Below are 22,037 nucleotides of genomic sequence, written 5' to 3' on the forward strand. Positions count from 1 at the left end.
ACATGGCTGCCGTTCCAAGCGAACAAAACTCATGCAGCCGCCATCAATTGTTATTACCTTTAATCCAAACCACCTCAAAACAATGATGGAACCAAGTCACCTTGCATGAAATCTACAGCATTTATTGAAGATTGTTTTTACTAGTGATGATCTTAAGGCAGATTTGTTCGTCTTAAATGAAACTTATTCGTTTTATTCAAGAGTAACAGCCTTTGACAATTGTTTGTTTACCTTTTTGGAGCTGGAAAGTTGTTTCTGTACATTTTGCTTCAGGAAGTGCCAATTCTATTATAGTTTCGTCTATTTAATTAGTGCATTTCTAAAACTTACTAGTATTACACTATTTAGCATAAGCACGAGAGAGTCACAGTAAGTACCCATTTCATTTTCGATTCAAGCTGCTGTGGCCTGTGTGAGTAACTGACTGAAGGTTGGAAGACCTCAGCAAGCTACTCGCATTTTTGATTGGCTATAAAATGAATATTTCGTCGATATGATTACTTTTGAGCACCAAAACGGCAAAATTAACAGTGAGCAAAAATGTTTGAGTGTTTATATTTGCATAAAAAAGCCAATTTATTGCATAATTTATTATTTGAATTAATAAGATTTTATTATTCCGCTTAGTTCTTATTCCAGACTAGTGGCTCTAGCTCAAGAATTGAAAGCTTTAAGAAGTTTTTAAAGGAGAATAACTCAGATGAATTGTACTTGAATAAACGAAGCATAAACTTTTAATAAAGTTTGTTGATATTATGTGTTGAAAATAACTTCAAATACGTCTTAAAACTTATAATAAGATCAAAAGTCTTAGGGAATCAAGTTGTTTTATGCGGAGTTTTCAAAATTAACTTGAAGAAAACTTAAAAACCGCATACGAACGGAGATTATTTTCTCTTGATAAAAACAACTATAAATGTTTCATGAATTCTTCATGCTATGATAAAGCTTCCATAAAAATAAACAAATCTAAAAGGAATTTAAATTGTTACTTGGGATGTACTTATAGCCTAGTAACATCGAAGTCTCGCGCTTAGTACAGGCTGTAATGATCGATTTCTCTTCATCGATTTTCTCTTTGCTCAATAACTACCGGTGAATCATATCCAGTTGTTTTAGTTATTCTAGCCCTAGTCGTCCTTTATCGAAACAAACCAAGAGATCATCCTAGCAGTGAACATATCGAATTATTGTAAAAGATTGAAACTGACGACATTTTTTATGTTAATTGACTGAAATTAATTCTTAGGAAATGAATGACGGGCTTGGTGGTCTAGTGGCTACCGTTTCTGATTCGCATGCAGAAGGTCATGGGTTCAATCCCTGGCCCGTCCCTTTTCATCCTACTTTGTATCTTTCTATCCACTTTATCTCTCTCTTTCTCTCTCTTCACTACATATACAACTCATGTATATTCATATGTTCATAGCCATCGCTAGAACCAGAAACGAATTGGAAAAAAGTCGTTTCCCTCCCTTCCAATTCCACTCACAGCACAGTGTATATAACGCCTACAAGTTATGCAACCAAAGCGTGCTGTGCCGCTTGACCTTATTCACCTCATTCACCACACAATCTATCGCCTTACGAACACTATAAATAACACCCTATCCATGGATCGCATCACCAACCCAACGGTGACTCCCAGATCTCCCATCCTTTCAGTCTAACAAATACCCCAGTCCGTACTGGTTGTGGGGATGCAGAGGTGATCTCGGTCTTTAGTAGCAACAACCAGCACACTCTAACATTCCTTTCCCTTCCCAACTGACTATAAGGACGTGGCCGGCGCCGGTATTGATCCAAAATGTATGAGCTGCTAGAATTGCACTTTGCGAATAAGTGGAGTGTCCCAGCCCTTATTCATTTGGATCTCAGTGCAATTGGTACCAGCTCAGATCAATCACGGAGTAGCAACAATTGACATGTATAGTCAGATTTGATCGTTTTTGATCGTTTTGAAATTAATTCTTAGGAAATGAAGAAAATTTCTATTTGCCCGAAAGTACCATTTGCCAGATTGTACTAATCCCCAGAATTGAATATTTAATATTAAATTCTGGGGATTGATACATTCTGGCAAATGGTACATTCTGGCAAATGGTTTTCTGGCGTTTGTCATTTTGGCGAATTGTTTTCTGGCGAACGGTTTTCTGGCAAATATCGCACAATCGTTTCCGACATATGAAATTTATTTTGACATGAGGTTTATCAATTTTACGGTTATATTGGGCGAATTTATTGTCCAAGGTTAGTATAATGGGTAAAAATACCCTCAACTACTATTTAATAACTCAAAACACTCTCACGCATGTGTATCGCTTTGTTCACATTCATCTGCTTGTGCTAAAGCTTGCTGGAGGTGTAGTCTATCAAATACACTTTGATAGTTACAAAATTTCAATGTATTACAAGGGTTGCGTCTGGAGATTCCTAGAAAAAACTCTTTAAAAAATTCTGGACAGATTGCTGTGCAGAATTCTCTCTAGCAATAGAGGGTTTCTTGAAAAAATCTTTGAAATACCTTTAGAGGGATTTCTAAAAGAATTTTAGGAGAAACTTCTGGAACAATTTTGAAAGTTATTCAAAGGAAAAATACTAGGAGTTTTTTGAATGAATTTCTTAAGAAGTTCTTGAAAAACAAAAACCTTGAAGAGATTCCTTGAAGACACCAAGAAAATTCTGAAAGAACCCCGAAAGATTCCTCTCTAAATGATCTACAAAATGCATTCACCAGAAGTTTCTGTAGAAAATGCAGTCCAAGGAAGTGGAGCAGTTCCTGAAGAAATCCTTCAATAAATTTCTCGCGGGAACTTTGAGGAAATTCTCACAAGAATTTGTTGTACATTTCCTGAACGGAGAAAAAGACAAAATTCCCAGAAGTTATTTCTGAAGAACATCCTGGAATAATTCTTGAAGAGATCACTGAAGAAATTTCTGAACAAAATTGATTTTTTTTTAATGAAATTTCTGACGAACCGGAAGACTCTCAGCAGGTATTCCTATAAGAATTTCTTGAAAAATTTCTGGAGAAATTCCAAATCCTGGAGTCATTTCTGAAAAAAGCATGAGAGAATTTCAGAAGATATTCTTGAAAGATCATCGGAACGACTTCTGAAAAATGTCGGCTTAAATCCTAGACGTAATTTTTGAAGTATCTTCCTTGAAGTATCTCTTTAAAGTAATCCCTCAAAAGCATCTACAAGAACTTCTGGAAAAGGCTCTTGAGGGTTTCCTAAGGAAATTTCAGGAGAAATGTAATGCAATAATTCCCGTGAGAATTCTTCAATATATCCTTGGAGGAATATAATAAGCAATTCTTGTAGGAACCTCTTCAGGTTTCTAAAACAAAATCTAAAAGATTTTTTGAAAAAAATATCCGATTTTCAGATGTAATTCCAAGAAGCATTCCTGCAAGAATCTCTGCATGAAAGTGTAATGAAATTTCCGCTGTAATTGCGTTTCCGAAGAAATCTTTGGCGGATGCCTGAAGAAACTCGTGAATTTGTTCCTAGAAAAATCTGTTAGATAACACTAGTTTACAGCATTTTTGAACTCGGTAAGCTGATGATCATTTTTGGTGTAGAATCATGCCCTGAGTTCAAAAACGCGAAAGAAAAAAATTACAGTAGAGCGGAAATTTTTTCGACTTTCCATACAACGTTGATGATTTGAAATCGATTTTTGTTCTATTTTTAAGCAAAGTCGCTCGCTTCAAACATCTGATTCTCCGTAATCAAGGCTCCGATTGAGCTGAAATTTTTACTGTAACCCGTCTACATATGATACGTCAAATAAACGTCAAGAAAGAATTTTTAACTTGTTTTTTTCTTATTGAAAAAAATACATTTCTTCAATTTTTTTTTGGGAATTTTGCTAAAATTTAAGGAGATCGACCCTAAAACTCGCCAATATCTTGAATTTCATCAATCTAACGCAAAACCTGTATTCAGATGATCGAATGGTATTGTATTCATCTTTCAATTTATGGAAAAATATTTAAAATTGGTTGAACAAAACGCAAGCTATTTGAATTTTAGTAAATTACATATTTTGAAAAGTTGCAAAACTCGATATTGAGCTAAAATTCAAAAACTGTTCTACTTAAAAATTTTTGAAGGTCGGTTTCGAAATCAGCACTAAATTGTGCTTCAAAAATTTTGGTCGTTGACAGAAGTTCACGACTTTCGTTTTATTTTGTAAACTTGTGTAATTTCTCGAGAAACTCAGGAAGAAATCCGATACAAAAGAAATGACATAAGGAGTTTTTAAAGGAATTCCTGGAGAAATTGCTGAAGAAAATCGTAGACTAGCTCCTAGAAGACTATTTTGAGCAATTTCTTGAGAAACTCCAGAAAAAAAACTCTAAGAAAAATTCCTGGTGGATTTACTAAAACAAACTCTGGAACAAGTTCTTAAAAATTCGTCAAAGAAATGTATAGACAGGAATACAGGATCCAGCAATTGAAGTGACACATTGAAACAAATAGATGAATTAATCAAAACAAAAACATTTTATTTCAATTTCATTCAATTGCACTTGAAAACTAATTTCTATTTGATAATTCGCTAGTCGAATGCAACTTGTTTAACCTTGAGCTTAACCACTTTCTGCAGACGATTAAGGAACGCATCATGCGAGGCCCGCTGGTGCTCTTGAGGTACAGGGGATAGACAAAATGATCGGGACATGCAAAATTTTCACTTCTCAAAAAATGTTCAATTAGCTGTAACTTTTCGAAAAGTGCGTCAAATATTCTCAAATTTCTACTGTAAGTTCTTCAACTAGTTGTGTATTAGTGGACAAAATTTGGAAAAGATCGGACAATTCTTCACGAAGTTATAAAGATATTTGAAAATGGTAAAATTATCCGATAGTCAACTTTGAGCTGTTATATCTCCGGATTCAATGAGCCGAATGTAATGAAATTTTGACCATTAATGATTTATACAATGAGCTATGAAAAACCATTGACTTAACTTAATATTCTTAACATTTTTTGGAAAGTGAAAATTTTGCCTGTCCCGATCATTTTGTCTATCCTCTGTATCTTATCCCACGCTGCCGCCAGATGTTGCTTAGGGGCTTCCACACCATAATGTTTTTCAGAGCAGTCTTCGACCTCCAACAGCAAAGTCCATAGGGTTTAGTCCGGTGAATTCGCCGGCCACTCCGAGCTCAAGATGAACCCTGGAAAATGATCTGTAATCTGGAGTTGTGTTTCCTTCGCTTTGTGAGCCAGTGCCGAGTCCTATTGGAAACCCCAAATGGCAACGTGCCCACGGTTCGGCAACTTTCTCTAGAACTAGTTTCTGATATGTGTTTTGGTTGATCTTAACTTCTTAAGGGACAAAAACCAGTATTGGAGTTCGGCGATGTCAGGTGATCCCGGTTCACCTAGTTGCCGTCAGCCAAGGCGTCGGCACAGATTCGTGATCTTTTAGGCAACTATGCCCTATCGTTCAGCTTTTTCAAACTGCTGTACGGTGTAGAATTTCTCGTTAGTTATTACGATATTCTCCAGCTTTCTTCAGCAGCGCGTTTGCTCTTTTTAGCCGTTCTTGTTTCTGCTTCACTGAAAGGACTTGAGCCTTAAGAATCTTGTATCTTAAGAATTCTGGATCTTGTAGGGCTTGATCTGAAAATTATCTTTCAGGATCTGATGAATACTTCGATCCGATATGTTAAGCTCCTCAGACAATTTTGTTGAACTACGTCGAAGGTTTCTCTCAATGCGTTTCTTGACAATCGTCACCATGGCAGGTGCACTACAGTGGCTTTACGTCCCTCACCATACCGTTTTCTGGTACTTCCGGTCTCGAGGTATCGCTTAACTGTGCGATACACTAAACTTCTGCACACACGTAAATCTGAAAGCTGATGAACGATATCCTTCTGAGGTTTTTCAGCTCAAACCAAGGAAATCACGGCACTTCCTTTCTCTTCAAGGTCCATTTTTCCAGATGACACTTGAAAACAAATGTGACACGTAAATCCACCGATAGCCAAAACTCAATGTAAAAAAGTGACGAGTGGTTGTCCAATTCAGTTTTGTGGGCGACGTCATAATAACTGTTGAAGTAATGTAGTAGTTCAATTTCTGGACCCTGTACATTCTGAAGAGATTATAGAGTAATCATTGGCAGAATACTTGATGAAGTCATTCAAGAAATTGCTGCCAGGAGCTTCTTTCTGCAACAATTCCGGGTAGTTTTTCTGGATGTAATCATGAAGGAATTGAGTTTCATTGGGAGTGTTTATTATTTTTTTTATCCAAGAACTAACGTGAATTAGGAATAGTTATTCAAGTAATATGCGTAGGGCGCATTACTGAAATCATTTCCAAACCTTGAGTAACTAGCATTAATTTTACCATGACAGCTAGTACCTTTGGTATGCAATCTTTATTGAACAAAGGACGTTCTTTATCTGCTTCATGTTTTCAGGCGGGATTTGTGACTTCCTTAAGGAATATCGTTTCGAAATGTCGAGCAAATAAAGTATGCCCATTGTTCAATAAAGACTGCGTTGTCAAAAAAAAAAACAGTTAACTAAACCACACAGTACAGTTGATCAATCACTATTACAATCAAGACTGCTAGGAAGATTTGTAGATTTTTTTATTTCATGTTTATATAATAGCGTTTGAAAGCTACACCAGAGATAAAACCGAGCTCTAGAAATGGTAAGAGCTCAGATTTCGCGCCGGTGCCTCCCAGGCTTAAGGCAACCTCTTTTATAGACATCGGATTGAAATCTTAAGAAAAAAAAAATCCTTCACAACCGAGACCAGCTTCACCCGCATGCGGGCGGTGATTCCATTCAGCAAGCACCAGTTGATGATGAAAGAAAAAAAAAATATGAAATAATAACGAGATTTTTACGTGTGCTGAGAAGTGGGAAAAAGTGCATCTCTGTAGCGCCGCACCGCCGCCGGACGTAAAATCGCGCTCTTCAGCTGGGCGTTAATCAACGCCACAAGTAAGCCGGCAGCCAGCGCAAGCTCTCGGTTTTAACAACCGCCCAAGATCGTCCATCTGATCTGGCTTCGCCTCCATAGTACCTACCCACCAAAGAAGGCACAAATGCAATCAACAGCGGCAGCGTGATAATCTCATCTTTCGTGAGAAGCTTAGCGAAAATCAAAGCACCCACCACCACTCGGGTGCTTTTCAGAGCGTGTTATTTGAAGCGAGACTAAGATAAGCTTGGGGCGGATGGACGACGCTTGGCCAATTATATGAATCATTGGATCAACGTTAGGAAAAGTGATTATTGATTATTATTACCTGGTGGGATTTGGCACCACCCGTTGATAAAAATGGAAACGATCAACGTATGCGTTCATATTTCAAACTGCTAATTCTAAATAAAATTGTCTATATAAACCAATAACAAACACTTTTATTTTTCATCTTTTACAGGTGAGTTCATGCGCAATGGATTTTCGGTGAAGTAGTATTCTACAATCAGGTTTAAACAAAGTGTGCAAATCATAAAAAATGTGTAGTCAAAAAGAGAAATGAAATTATTGTCACATGTACCGGACATCGACTAGGCGATTAAATAACCATAACAATCATCGTGTGGAAAGGGTGTACCATGAAAGCCAACAACGAAAAGCAGGATCTTGTAAAACTTCACCAAGCCTCGACATCAACGACAACAACAACAACCGCAAACAGCTACAATAACAAAGCAGTAATGATAGTAATAATGCCAAAAGTGCCAACAACGATCAGGTTAAGTCCAAAAGTAATAACGCTGCAAACGAGTCATTGTCATCGTTGCCGCCACTACTATAGAGAAGATAGGCACGGTCATTTTCGCTGCATTTCATGCACTTTTTTCCGCAACGAGTGTGAATAAAAAAAGTAAAGTCATTGGATAAAATGAGAAAGACAGAAATGCATGCTGCAAGAAGTAAGTATTGAATTCGGAATAAGTTGTTTCGATCATTGAAACATATCTGTCAAGGCATTAAAAGATTAACAATTGTAATCTTGAAAATGAAGCCGGAAAACCTAAGCACTTGCCAGAAGACGTTTTTATAATTAGCATAAAAATTTATCTCAGTTCTATTAAACAAAATGTTGAACACATTGCTTTTGAAAGGCACACACACCAGGCCGTTCCTTATTTTGCAAAAATTGGAAATGTTATAAGTTCTTTGTGGAAAAATGATCGTTTTAACTCAGAAATGATCGTGTCAAAATTAGAAGTCCGCAACTCAAGGCAAAGTGGTCCCTCAAAGGGCCTAAAGTTGTCAAAAACTGTATGGGACCAGAAAAACATTATTATTTTTCGACGACGAAAATACGCTATTCTACTAAAATTGATTATTTTAGGACCCTATACGGCCTAAAAAGTGCTTAGAATTGCGATATCTCTACTCGTTTTCAAGTTATTGACCAAAATAGGCTAGGTTTCCTTTGGGATCTGAAAAAAAGTCAAAATGCTGATTTTCTGCGGTTTTTTTTTGTCAATAACTCAAACACGAGTAGAGATATCGTAGTTCTAAGTACATTTTTGGACCTTCAGGGACCTAAAAACATCGGTTTTAGTAGAATAGCATATTTTTTGGTCGAACAAAAATCATGATTTTTGACAATTTTGAGGACGGCTTTGCTTTGAGATACGGACTTCAAATTTTGACACGATCATTTTTTAGCTAAATCGATCCTTTTCCAACAACGAATTTATATCATTTCCCATTTTTGCAAAATAAGGGACGGCCTAACGCACACGTTCGATGCTTCCAGTGAGCTACTCGTTTTTTTGAAAAAAGCACGACACAAGACAATGGACTAGCATGCAACGCCCAGTGGCACAGCCCAAAACTTTTCCTGAACGCTGCGGCGGGAATCGAACCCGCACTCCTCAGCACGATGTGCTTGGTGGCACTAGCCACCCGGCACACGAAGCTGCACCTTTGTTTTGGTGTTGCAAATGGAATTATGCATTGAGAATGATGTACATACACTCCCGATCAAAAGTTGGAAGTCACCCTCTCAAATACATGTCATATTTTTAGGCCCATATCTCCGCCAATTTGCGTCCGATTTCAAAACCCTAGGTTTTATTCAAAAGATAATAAGTCAAAGAAACTTTGAGCATGATTTGAATGAAAATTTTTCAAAAATGTAGGTATATAAACTTTAGCTAAAGTTACCAAGTTTCCGAAAAATTGAATAAAAACTTACAGAAGTGTTGCTGGAAGTTGGTTCGACCAAATTTTAAGATATAGACTGTTTCAGAAATTATAATTACACTTTGTTTATTCAATTAAATGAATCGTTTTGAAGATTTCTACCATCTTTTTTCAGAATACAGCATAGGGGCTGTCCATATACCACGTGGTCATTTTTGGGAGATTCCGAAACCTCCCCGCGTGGTTTTTCGTTCATACAAAAAAAAATTAAATTTGTATGGACCGTGGTCTTTGACCAACCACCAATCAACAAAGTTGGTATTACACTGTTCGACAAAAAAAAACTTTTGCCGTGATCAGAGACCCCATTAGTAGGGCATAAAAGCGCATGGAAAATGTAGAAAAATGCCGTTTTCAAATCTGTTGGAGCACCCCTAGAAACTTTTTGAGATGAGTTTGAATTTTATTCATTTTTGAAGGTTCGACAAGAGTTTTATAAATCATCATAAACACATTTGAAATACAATATCTTTGAAATGCAGTTTTGTGCAACTTTGATAAATAACTAGTCAAAATTTCTACCTATTACGACATTCCGTTTCATTGATACATATCCACGAAGGCAACTCTGACTTATATAGTGAAAATCTTTTAGGTTTTTTTTTAATCTAATCCCATAAAGCACCCATATTCATATCCATTTAAAAACTTCTATGCGTTAATGCCGCGCAGCGTCAGTCTTTCGGATATTTCGAACGCCTCGGAATATTGGATGGATTACCGCTCCAGTAGGAGATAAGGTTTTTTTTATTAATGTGTATTTTAACTTATAGCTAATTCTACACTACAGGAGATAACGTTTCTTTACAAGTTCACCACTAGGTCACTAGATGTGACGTCCGTTTTCTAGTGTTAAAGTATTTTTCAGTCTGTGACTGAAGAAGATAAAAATTGTATTTCAAACATCTGGTTTAACTAAGTATGATTCTGGAAAGTTATACGAGAAATTTTAGGATATCATTACAAAGGATCCACAGGAAGAAAGTTAGATTAATTCATTGAGGTCAGCATGAGTGTTTTAAGGAAAAAAAAAATACATATAAATTTAATATTCTAATTGCAGTTTTCAAAAACTTTTTTGTCGCTTATGAAAATGAACAAAGTTTATCGTAACATTTGACATCAAATGTTACTTTCATAATCATGTTTAAATACCAATAAACTACGATTTTGAATGCGATTGATTAGGATCACAATTCAGGCAAAATACACTTCGTCCACTTAATTCAAGGAAGTATTTTGTTTTGATCGAATTTCGATTCGTGCCCAAATTTAAATATCCATATATCGCTTATGGATGAGAATGCTTTTCAATAATTTGGTGTGTGCCTAAGCAACCGTTCCAGATTGCTTGACCTGGTGGATATCAAGCAATTCCATGTTCTTAAAAATTTAAATACGATGCGGAAAATATATTCAAATTCCAACGACCTCTACATTGAAACAAATTTGGACTATTTGGACTAAATAAATTATATTAAATAACTCGCCTTAGTGCTTCTGGATAGGTAGTATTTAACACTATATTAACAAATAGGATCTAGGACCATTTAGGCAGGAGCACCTATTTTGGGCACTTGCTGCTATAACTCAGTCAATTCCAAACCGATTGACTTGAATTGTTGCACATAGCTAGATACTATGCGTATCTGATCGTGTCTCAAAAATCAAGTCAATCGGTCTTAATTGACTGAGTCATAGACACATGTGCCCAAAATAGGTGATCCTGCCCAAATGGTTACAGACCCTATGCCGCTGGAACTTATAAAGCAATTTTACAATCGTGGAGTACATTATTGAGCTTGTAATTAAGATTGGAAATATTTTACCACATGACACATTCAATTAATTTCATAAAAGTGTCTTCAATGGTAATGCCCCAACATATACATTCTGTATTGTGAAACTAACTAAAATGTGATGAAAACAACGATTACTAATAGTAAATGGAGATAGTTCTCATTTTTGGCTTGCACTTTTTAGGGTTGTATTGTTTTGAACAGTCATGAACTTAAACCATGTTTTCTGCGCAATGCCAGCTTCAATTCATTGTATTGAAATAGGTTTGTTTTATTCAATAAAGTTATCAATTTTACCTCCTTGGTTTGGCTAGGAGGTTCTTCGAAACATTAAGTGAATATAGACAACCCACGAAAACACTGGAAATGTTTTTTTTGTACTGATCGCAAAATATAAATGTATTAGATTTTATTTTTATTTTTACACAGGCTTACCACGTTAGTAATTTGAAAAATCTATCGGATTTTCTTGTCGAAAATTTAAATTCAATTATTTAGATCATAAGTGTAGCATTTCGAAGTCAAATCAAAGTAAAATAGTTATTTTGTTATGATTAGATAAGGATAGGGGCTTGCTTTTTGTGATTGAATTGAGAGAAAACTTCAAGGATTTGTATTATATAAGTTATATTTGATTCTTCCCGGATATGTATCAATGAAATGGAACGGCGTAATAGGCTGAAATTTTGACTAGTTATTTATCAAAGTTACTTCTTAGATCTGTGAAAATTTCAGCGGTGCACAAAATTGTACTTCAAAGATATTGTATTTCAAAAGTGTTTATGATGATTTCTAAAGCTCGTTTCAAACCTTCAAAAATGAATAAAATTCTAACTTATCTCAAAAAGTTTCTAGGGGTGCTCCAACAGATTTGAAAACGGCACTTTTCTACATTTTCCATGCGGTTTAATGCCCTACTAATGGAGTCTCTGATCACAGCAAAAGTTTTTTTTTGTCGGACAGTGTTATTTGCTTCGTTAGAATGTTTACAATAAGAGCTTGAAGAAACTTTTTTGGACATTGTGCTCAAATTGAAATGGCAGTCCATCGTTAGTGTATTCATAATTTCTGAAACAGTCTAGGTATAAGAGCGACAATAGGATTATTCACAATTCACCAAAGCTACTAAAGTTCTTCGCAGTTCAAGCAAGCCTCCTAGACCCAAGCGAGGACTGTTTACTTTCACGGTTCTCGTGAATTGATTATATGATGCCCTCGGCCGTCCACAAACATTTAGAGGCATTATTGATATGTTTATACCTACAGTCGACGAATATCTTCGGAATCTGACGCAATCCTTGCTGCGATCATATCAAGTGAGGTACAAGATATGATCACTGTGCTAGTGTAGAAGTTCCTTCAGGAGTTTGTCTATCAGCACACATGTCACAGAAGAGTAACGACAGCGCAGATTTTTGGTAGCATATGAGCTACAGTTAGGTATATAATTCTAATCCAATGCTAGAATAACTTGACATTGACTGGTGTGTATTCAAAAACTTACGCTGCCGTGACTTTCTTGTGTTTTGTTCCCGGGTTAAGGTGAATGGCAAAACAAAAACAAAAGAATGACAAATTTTGATGTCATAACTTATTTTGTCATTCATGAATCCTTCATGAAGAGCTTAAAACAACAATCAATAGCATAATATGATATCATATGCCATTTGCTTGTCATTTATCAAATTTGGAAGAATGACTACTGAATGTCTTATTTTGCTATCATAACACATTTTGCAATTGTTGAGATATTGTTGACCTCTTACGAGTTTGATGAACCATCGCAGTTTTGGCTCTTATTAATAACACCAGAATGACAAATTTTGATTTTTGGATATTATAATGGTAACTTTTGATATTTTTTGGTTGACAGGCGAATAACTGATTTTGATATAGTTCTGTTTTCAATAACTTAATAATGGTATATTTTGCAATTCTCAAGCATATTTTTTTGTTCTTGGTTTGCCATTGTAATGTCAAAATTTGACATTCTTTAGTTATTTTTGCCCTTTTGTCACTTATTTCAAACAAATCAATGGCAAATTTTACCATTCAGTAATTCTTCTTGAATGGTAAAACTTGTAAATGTCTTGAAATTCTTTTCTTCCCAGGTTTGGGTAGAATTCTTATCATAGATTTCTTCTGGTGATCTTTTAAGGATCTCTCCAGAAGTTTCTTCAAGGATCTTTCTAGGAGTTCCTTTAGAGATTCTTCGAGAAGATTTCAGGGATGCTCCTGGAATTCCTTCCTCTCTTGCTTATCTTAAGAGTCCCTTCAAGAATTACCCCAGGAATTTTTTCAGCATTTTCTCCTGGAATTCCTTCTGGGATTCCTCTTGAAATTCCTTCGATATGCCACATGGAGATTTGTCAGATGTTTCCATGAGTTCCAGAGACGAACCAGCTAAGATCAGATAGTCTCTATAATAAAGACAAATAAATCAATTAATCAATCAATCAATCCATGAGTTCTTTCAGGGATTTCTCTAGAAATTTCTCCAGATATTTGTACAGAAGTTCCGCCGGAATGAACGCCCAAAAGAACAGCCGGAATTGATCCAGCAGTTCGTTCGAGGATTCCTGCAGTATAGTAATTCGTTCAAGGATTGCTTTAGATGTTCCTTCAGGGATCTTCCCAGTCGTTCGAGGAGGTTTTAGGGATTCCTCCAAAAGTTTCATCAGATATTGCTTCAGTAGATCCCTAGGATATTCCAAAAAGGATAGATTTAGAATTACCTACAAGAAGCCCTTCAGTGATAAGTGTTGGAGTTCGTCCAGTGATTCCTTTTCAAGTTCCTTCAGTCCAGGAGTTCCTTCAGAGATTCCTCCTGGAGTTTTTGGAATTCCTGCAGATGTTTCTTCAGTTTCTTCACCTGGAATTCTTTCAGGGATTCCTCCAGAAGTTCAGAGATCCAGGAATTTCTTCAGCGATCTCTCGGATGCTCCCAAAAGTTACATCAGGGATTTCTTCCAAAGTTCCTACAGGAGTTCCTTCAAGGATGTTTTAGGACTATAATCAGGCATAGCTCCAGGATTTCTTTGAAGAATCTCTCATGGAGTTCCTGCGCACTTCAGATCTGAGGTGAGCAAGCGGAAGCTCCGGAAAATACAACATGTCTTGACACTGTTTATGTTAATATGTTATGGATGAGGCGACGGTCGGTAGGCACGTCACTACTAGATTGCCCGATGTGTACTTTACGGACTCGATGATATCGAACTTCGCAGCATTACATACTATGCGTAATAACTATCACACCGGTCCTACATGAATTCCTCTAAGACTTCTTTCAGGAAATTTTACAGAATGTCCTACTAGAATCCACCCAGCATTTTGTTCTGGGATTCCTACTGGAAATCCTTCCTCTTGAAAAACATTCGGGTATTCCTCCTGGAAATATTTCGAAGATTCCGCCTGGAAATGTTTCGGGGATTCCTCCTGAAAATTCTCCAGAGATTCGTCCTGTAAATCCTACTGGGATTACTTATGGTATTCCTCTTGCAAATCCTTCGGGGAGTCCTCATAAAAATCATTCTGGGATTCCTGTTGGATAGTTTTCGTAGATTCCTCCTAGAATTCCTTTGGAAATTCCTGCTGGAATTCCTTTGGGGATTCCTGTTGGAATATATTTGGAAGCTTCTGCTGGAATTCTTTCGTATTTTTTTGCTGGAATTTTCCCGGAGATTCCTTCTGGAATTTCTTCAGGATTTCCTTCAATAATTCATCTCGGAATTCCTTCGGAGATACTTTCTGGAATTCTTTCGAGGATTCCTCCTGGGACCCCTTCGGGGATTTATTTTGGAATTCTTTTCGGAATTCCTCCTGGAATTTCTTCGAGGAATTTTCCTGATATTTATTTAGGGATTGTTCCAGATATTTTTTGAATATTTCTCTTGCAAATCCTTCCTTGCATTGCTGAGGGGAATCCTCATGGAAGTCCTTCGAGGATTCCTTCCTCAATTCCTTCATAGCTTTCTCCTGGAAATCCTTTGGAGATTTCTTCTGGAATTCCTTGAGGAATGCCTCGAGGAATTTCTTCAGCGATTTCTCTAGGCATTCCTTCAGGGATTCTTCCTGGAATTCCTTCGGGATTCCTGCTGGAATTTCTCCAGAAATTTCTATAACATTTCAATCAGGGAATTCTCTAGAAGTTTCTGCCGGGATCCCTTTAAAATTCTTGGTCCAACAGGGATGATTCCTGTTGAAATCCTTTCAGGGTTTCATACAGGACTTCTTCAGCGATTCCTCCACGAGTTCTTCCAGAGATTCCCTCAGGGATTCCTCAGTACCTTCAAGGATTCTCACGAAATTCCTTCGACGATTCGTCCTGGATTTTTTTGTCGGACATATTTAAGCCTGAATAGTGCGAGCCCATTAACAAATGTGCTATCTTATGAAGCTTCTAAGAAAACAAGCCCTAAACTGTATCAAAATCGATACATCATTGCCCTCCAATGGCAATGGACTAATGTGACATGTACTACACTAAGGATACGATAGATCATAATGGATAAAAAAAATGGTCGCAGTGATGGAAATACCCGACACGGAATAAAAAAAAGGATACGAGTAATGTCACATCAGGTCTAATAACTAGATTTCGTGCAGGCACGGCAGTGAACCACAATTTTAAAATAATAAAATTGGGTGCAAAATGAGGCCCAGGATCCTAACTGCAATCCTTTAGTTTCCCAAAAGTCATTTTTTTACTTATTCATTTATTTGGAAGGCTCGGGCGCCACATGGGCATAACTGAGCCTAAGTCTTTTGTTTTTACATTGATTCTACATTTTACAATTTCTTACTGCCTTAAAACTATGTTAATTTGGGAAGCTGAAGTACTCGCGACTGTTTCGAGGTTAAGGATTGAAAAAAAATATAAAAAAATAAATAGAATAAAATTGGGAAGGACGGATTTATGGGTTTAAAACCATATAATTTGCTAACTTTTACTAAAAACATTGATGGGACAAATTGTCCATATCTGCAACTGAACAAAAAAGAAAGGACTTTATCAGTAGATAATGACAAAAAGCGGACAAACGGAAGCGGGGTGACGACAGACAGGGGCGAACAACAAAACCAAAAGGCGGTCAGCGAAAACAAGAAACGTACTTCAAACTCTGACATCAACACGTTTCAAAAACTGGTAAATCAGGTTCATGTACAGTGACCCCACAATTTATGAATCGGCGAAAATGACCACAGTTTATGGATCACTCATTTGATCAACATGGTGAATGGTGATTCATAAATAGTGTACAAAATTAAGATGATTCATCGGTGTGGGGTCACTGTATTCCAAAACAAGTCCTGCCAACACTTCTCTAACGGGTGTCTGTTGTTGTCCTCGGACCCGGAGAATTTCATGCAGCTCAGATCTGACCGCACGATACTCATTGCATCCTCACACGACATGTTCGATATCCTGGTAAGCCACGTCACAGACATAGAGATTGCTTTCTGAGAGCCCAATACGGAAGGGATGTGCGTTCAACAAATAGTGGTTGGACATCAGCAGATACATCACACGAATGAAATCGCGGTCTAACCCAACCCTTTGAACCATGGCTTCTTCGACACCTGTGGAATGATGGAGTGCAACCATCTACCCATCTCTCCATTTGTATTGCCTGCTGACCAAGGTCTCCTAACGGGCCAATGCAAAAAATTCGTCGAAGGCGATTTGACGCTCGTAAATATCGCATTCGCTAGCGCCCACCTTAGCCAGAGAGTCCGCTTTCTCATTGCCCGGAATTGAGCAATGTGAAAGGACCCAAGCTATGGTGATAATGTATGAGCGTTTGGACAAAGCTCTCAAGACTTGGCGTATTCCATTCAGGATGTACGCTGAGTACTTCATCGGTTTCATTGACCGAACAGCCTCCAGCGACCTTAGACTGTCGGTAAAAATGAAGTAGTGCTCAGGTGGAAGAGTGCGAATGTACTCTAAGGTGTAGTACATAGCCGCTAGCTCAGCAATGTATACCAAACATGGCTTATCATTTTTTTTTTGTCATATTTTTCATATTTGTTGTATGATTGGTCTGATGATTGATTGATTGATATTTCTATTAACCATTTCTTTCTCTCAATTGATCTGCGAAACTTTAGTCGAATAACAGTTCGTCTAGACAGTTTTTAGATAACTAGGTAAACATGCAAAGTGGCTTAGTTGTGGTTCGCTACGAGGAACATTGATTTGTTTCAATAAAAATGAAGTAAGTAATTGAATTGAAGTTCATCATTCAATACCCTCCACGAAGCTGCATGTTCGGTAATTGTGCACAACCTAAAGCATTGTCCCACCACTCCTAAAAGTGCATCAAACCAAAAGAAGCTCTCTTCATAAAAAAAGGTTAAATGCAGCAAAGGTATACGCTTCACAGCAGCAAACAAACTATGCCTAAATGGACAAAAAGTTGTACACAAATTTGGACTTAACGATCACACCAACCAACAGATGACCGGACGCAAATGAAACGAAAGCATACGATACGATACAAAGCATCTGAAGAAAAGCGAAAGTAGCGAGTTACAACAGCAGCTACAGTCAGTGGGATGGTCGGACTATTCAATTTTCAAGGGCCACACCGCACCATAACCGTGCTACTACAAACTAGCTCTTTGCTCCCCAGTGGAATGAGATGCGACGGTGGAGCGGAAAAGTGCAACTCGGAAGGTCATCTGGGCCTTAATTTTAATATCAGTCTGCTAATGGATTTAATTAGTATAGCTAGCAGCATGTTGGGTAATCGCAGCAGCGCAGTCAGCAGCGTTCACTTTCTACGCTGTTGAGAGGTGAATGCGTTAATATTGTTCCCGTCATGAGTGGACTGAACATTAATGGCCGCAGCGTAGTGTGACATGTACTCATTGCTTCGGGTGACGAATGACTTTTCTGGAAGCAACACAAATAGTGCAAAAAAAATGTTACATAGATGAAGTGGACATTGGACATTGTTGAGATTTTTTTTGGTGTAAAAACATACTTTTACCACATGGTGCTAGGTTATGCAAGCCCTACAAGAGGGGTGATTCAACTGATGACTTCGATTATGTGGGTAGCTATTTGTAGTTCACAGGTGTATCTCGATTATGTCAGCCGAATTATTCGAATATTTTCTTCGCCCGGTAGCGGTCCGCTTTGTGACTGCTTAATTGCTTATTCATTATGTTCACGCGCCAAAATTGCCGCGAGACAATTGGGCAATTATTGATGGTTTATGCAAATTTATAACCATATCCAACCGAATTTCAAGCCTGCTTGGGAAGTCACAAACTAGCGTGTTAATCGTTATATTGCCCGTTTATGGTTTCGTGTCGGATTTGGCGATGCTTTTAGAGGCCATTTAGATGTCATTTGGGTGAATAATCGTTATTTATACTACAATGCATGCACTACTAGTTTGAAAAAAAACAACATTTAAAACTTTGTTAAGGTTCTACCAAGTGCTCTCTGACCGCTTTCATATTTCTGAGGTGATTCTAATGGAATAACATCGAGACATCTACCTCAGATTCTCAATACATTTCCACAGGAATTTCTTTGAAAAGCTTCTCAAAACTTTATTGGAAATTCCGGTAAAACCATTGGTGATGTAACGTTACATTAATACAATTATTGCATTATTTTAAATATCTCTACAAATGTTCCTCCTGGCTTTATTAAAAAAAAACTCTAGTATAATGCTCAAGCTTCAAATATAGGGGAGACTGAGGAGACTTGATCCCTGGGGAGACTTGTTCCCCCCATACTTCATCGGAATCAAAAACAATTTTCTTCTAGCATAATTTTTCCAAAACTACTCCTGGACAAACGACTATGTTTTGGCTACAAGTGATTTCGATTGTACATTGCATTATTTTTTAACGGATGATGGTTTGTTTGCAGTCTTTCAGAAATCTTTTAGGCAATTCCGAAAAATCTCAATAACTTTGTGAAAATTTAACCAAATCGTGTCAAAATTTCACAGCACATAGTTTAAATAAAATACTTTCAAACTTATTTATCCAAATAAGGCTGTTGTTAACATATTTTAATTAATTCAGCTGAGTATACACAACAGTGACATGGGGAGACTTGATCCCTCGAGGATGACACACATATTATACATGTGAAAAATAAAATTCTATTCGGAAGCCTCTATTTGCTTGGAATTCTAGTCTATTCAACGATAAAATGTGTCAGACAATTATAACTTTAGTACAAACCAAGAAAAGGGGGATCAAGTCTCCCCATTTTGAAAATACGGCATATCCTTAAAAATTAAAGGAAATCTTACAATTTCAAAGACTCCATATTCATCGAAAATACGAGAAAACTCGAAAAGAAAATGAATAGGAAGACTCTAGAATTATTTTCCCTTTGAATAAACCATGTGCTCAAAGGGAGATCAAGTGTCACCCATTTTTGAAAAATACATCATAAGACATGCCTCCATAAAAACACAGTTTTGAAAACTTTAACAATAATTTAAAGGCATTCTGTTGTGTATTTACTTGCAATAGATGTTTACCTGCCATTTTGTACGGAAATCGGATCTGGTTTTGTGTTTTTTCTTAAAGTTTCAGGAAAATTAAGAAAAAGGGATCAAATCTCCCCAGTCTCCCCTACTGTTATCAAAACGACACCCATTTCCCAACAATTTGTTCCCTCTATTTATCAGCATATTGACGTTGCGTTTGTAATATCTCAACTATCACTTACAGACACTTTCTTACGTAGGCATCTAGTTGTGACAATTCGCTAAGTTGGGAAACAAAAAAAATGAAACTGAGCCAACCAGCCATCTCGCAAGTGCAGGGCAGCATTCTCGTTGCGTGGTAAAAGTTGAGTGCCAATTAGCATCTAGAAGTACACCACCTTCCAGTTACACAACTGCCTGCGTCTCGAGACGAGACGCAATTTCACTGGCGCTCAGGCTCGCTGTTAGTTGCTGCTGACCAACGACAGACACGCGGTGAAGGTTTCAGTGTGCAGTCAGTGTACATACATACATGGATGTGTCTCAACCCCAAACAACCTCTCCGGTACAGGAAACCAGTGCCAGACACGGTGACCAACATTTGGGTGCACTTGGCAATAACTCGATTGGGGTGTTGCGTTGTATTTCCCATACGTTTTGGAAGCTCGGCGCAATACAGTTGTTGCTATAGGATATTCTTAGTTAAAAGTAAAATAATACATCAGTTTCGCCCATAGCTTCCTAAGCGCAACCCAAGCAACAGACATGTCATATAATAATACTTAATGCAGTGCAGATTTTAGTTGTATAGAGGTTGATTTGACGTTATTCTAGCATTGTGTTAGAATTTCGTCAAACTAACCAAATGTTGCGCTGTCGAATATCTTATATAACATGCGTGTTGCTTGGGAAGATATCAAAATTACTCCTGCACCCCAAGTATCATAAGTTGACAACTTGAGAATAAGGAACGACTTTTTAGGCAACCTTGTGACCTGTTGTTTTCAGCTATTATTAAAAATAAAATTGCAAACTTGCATATCATGCCTCGAGCATATATGCTTGTCAAACCGTCACCGTGAAGGGCTTTCTTTGCCTGCCATTGCATGAATTTGTATATTGTGAGGCAAGTACAATGATACTCTATGCCCAGGGAGTCGAGAAAATTTTCCCGATCGGAACGGGAATCGAACCCGCCGTCACTACATTGTCCCTGAGTTAAATACCAGCAAAATTTCAAGAAAATTTGATTTACCTTAAAATTTTAAAGGTGGGACTAGAATGCCGATAAATCTAGCAATTTTTACACAAAAAATCACGCGACATAAGCTATCCCATGTTAAATTTCATAGATCATATCAGGATTTCCGGAGAATGTCCAAGATTCGTAAATTCTCTGCATTTCCGGAGAATTATAGCAATTCATAAAAAAATGTTTTGAAATTCTGGAGAATATTTTGGCAGAGATGCTAGATTAGGTTTGTGTGTAACGACTGTTTGTAGTAATTTACAATTTCGGATTTTGGCTAAGGCAGTCTTTGTTTTTAGCGTTGATTGTTTCTTATCTCCGCCGACGTTTCGGTCCTCGGAGCGGACCTTCTTCAGGGCCTATTTTTATTGAATATATTGGACAATAAGTATGAACAATTATCATTTAACATTAACACAATTTAAAACTTTTTGAAACCTCGAACAACTTACTCGATAATAATCAACTGATCAATTTATAAAAACTTTTGATTTTTGGGACGTCAGGTCTGAAAAGGTTACAGCTGTGTTTATCAGCTGACAAACAGAATGCTTTACTGAGTGAAATATGTGAAAATGTAAACATTTTCATAAATTCTTTAAAGTTGAAGCCGCAATTTATAATGTTTTCATTAAATTTATTGAAAATAACTTCAAATTATATGCTTTCTGGAAAAACCTGTATCACATCTTAAAAATCTGCATTTCTTGGTACTCTGTATCTTGTCTATATAGAAGGTTAAAAATCTGTATACTACAGAAAACTCTGTATGTCTGGCATCTCTGGGTATAAGAGAGAGCGGGGTCAAACGTGCCGTCTAATCAATAGGGGCTGTCCATAAACCACGTGGTCATGAGGGGGGGGGGGGGGGTTCGGCCAATGACCATTTTGTATGGACAAATAAAATTTTTTGTATGGACTAATGACCACGCGGGGGGGGGGGGGTTTTGAAAAGTCTCAAAAAATGACCACGTGGTTTATGGACAGCCCCAATATGCCTAAATGTTTTCGAAAGTTCGTTTGAATATGTTTGTATGGATTCTACAAAACACGATAACCGACGTCATTCTGAAAGTCAATGCGACGACTTCCGGTTTTTGGAAATCCAAGGAAACCCGTGCAATATAAGTACTTTTGGAGCGTATTCGTTGAGTAGATGTCGAAAACCGATGATTGGTGCCATTTTTAGGTAAACGTTGAGTTGAAACACAAATTGTTGTGAGTCTGAACTAAACTGGCTTGTTAACTGATATCTTTTTCTGTGCGATTACGTGGCAACTCATGAACTTCTAACATTCCACTCGTCATT

General features: G+C 37.3%; 1 pseudogene; it reads right to left on the bottom strand.

Moving 5' to 3' along the window:
- Positions 1 to 2,490: 2,490 nt before the first annotated feature.
- On the bottom strand, positions 2,491 to 21,540 carry LOC134284632 (uncharacterized; annotated as a pseudogene).
- Positions 21,541 to 22,037: the final 497 nt, after the last annotated feature.

This window comes from Aedes albopictus, unplaced genomic scaffold (genome assembly GCF_035046485.1).
Source record: "Aedes albopictus strain Foshan unplaced genomic scaffold, AalbF5 HiC_scaffold_385, whole genome shotgun sequence".
NCBI lineage: Eukaryota > Metazoa > Arthropoda > Insecta > Diptera > Culicidae > Aedes > Aedes albopictus.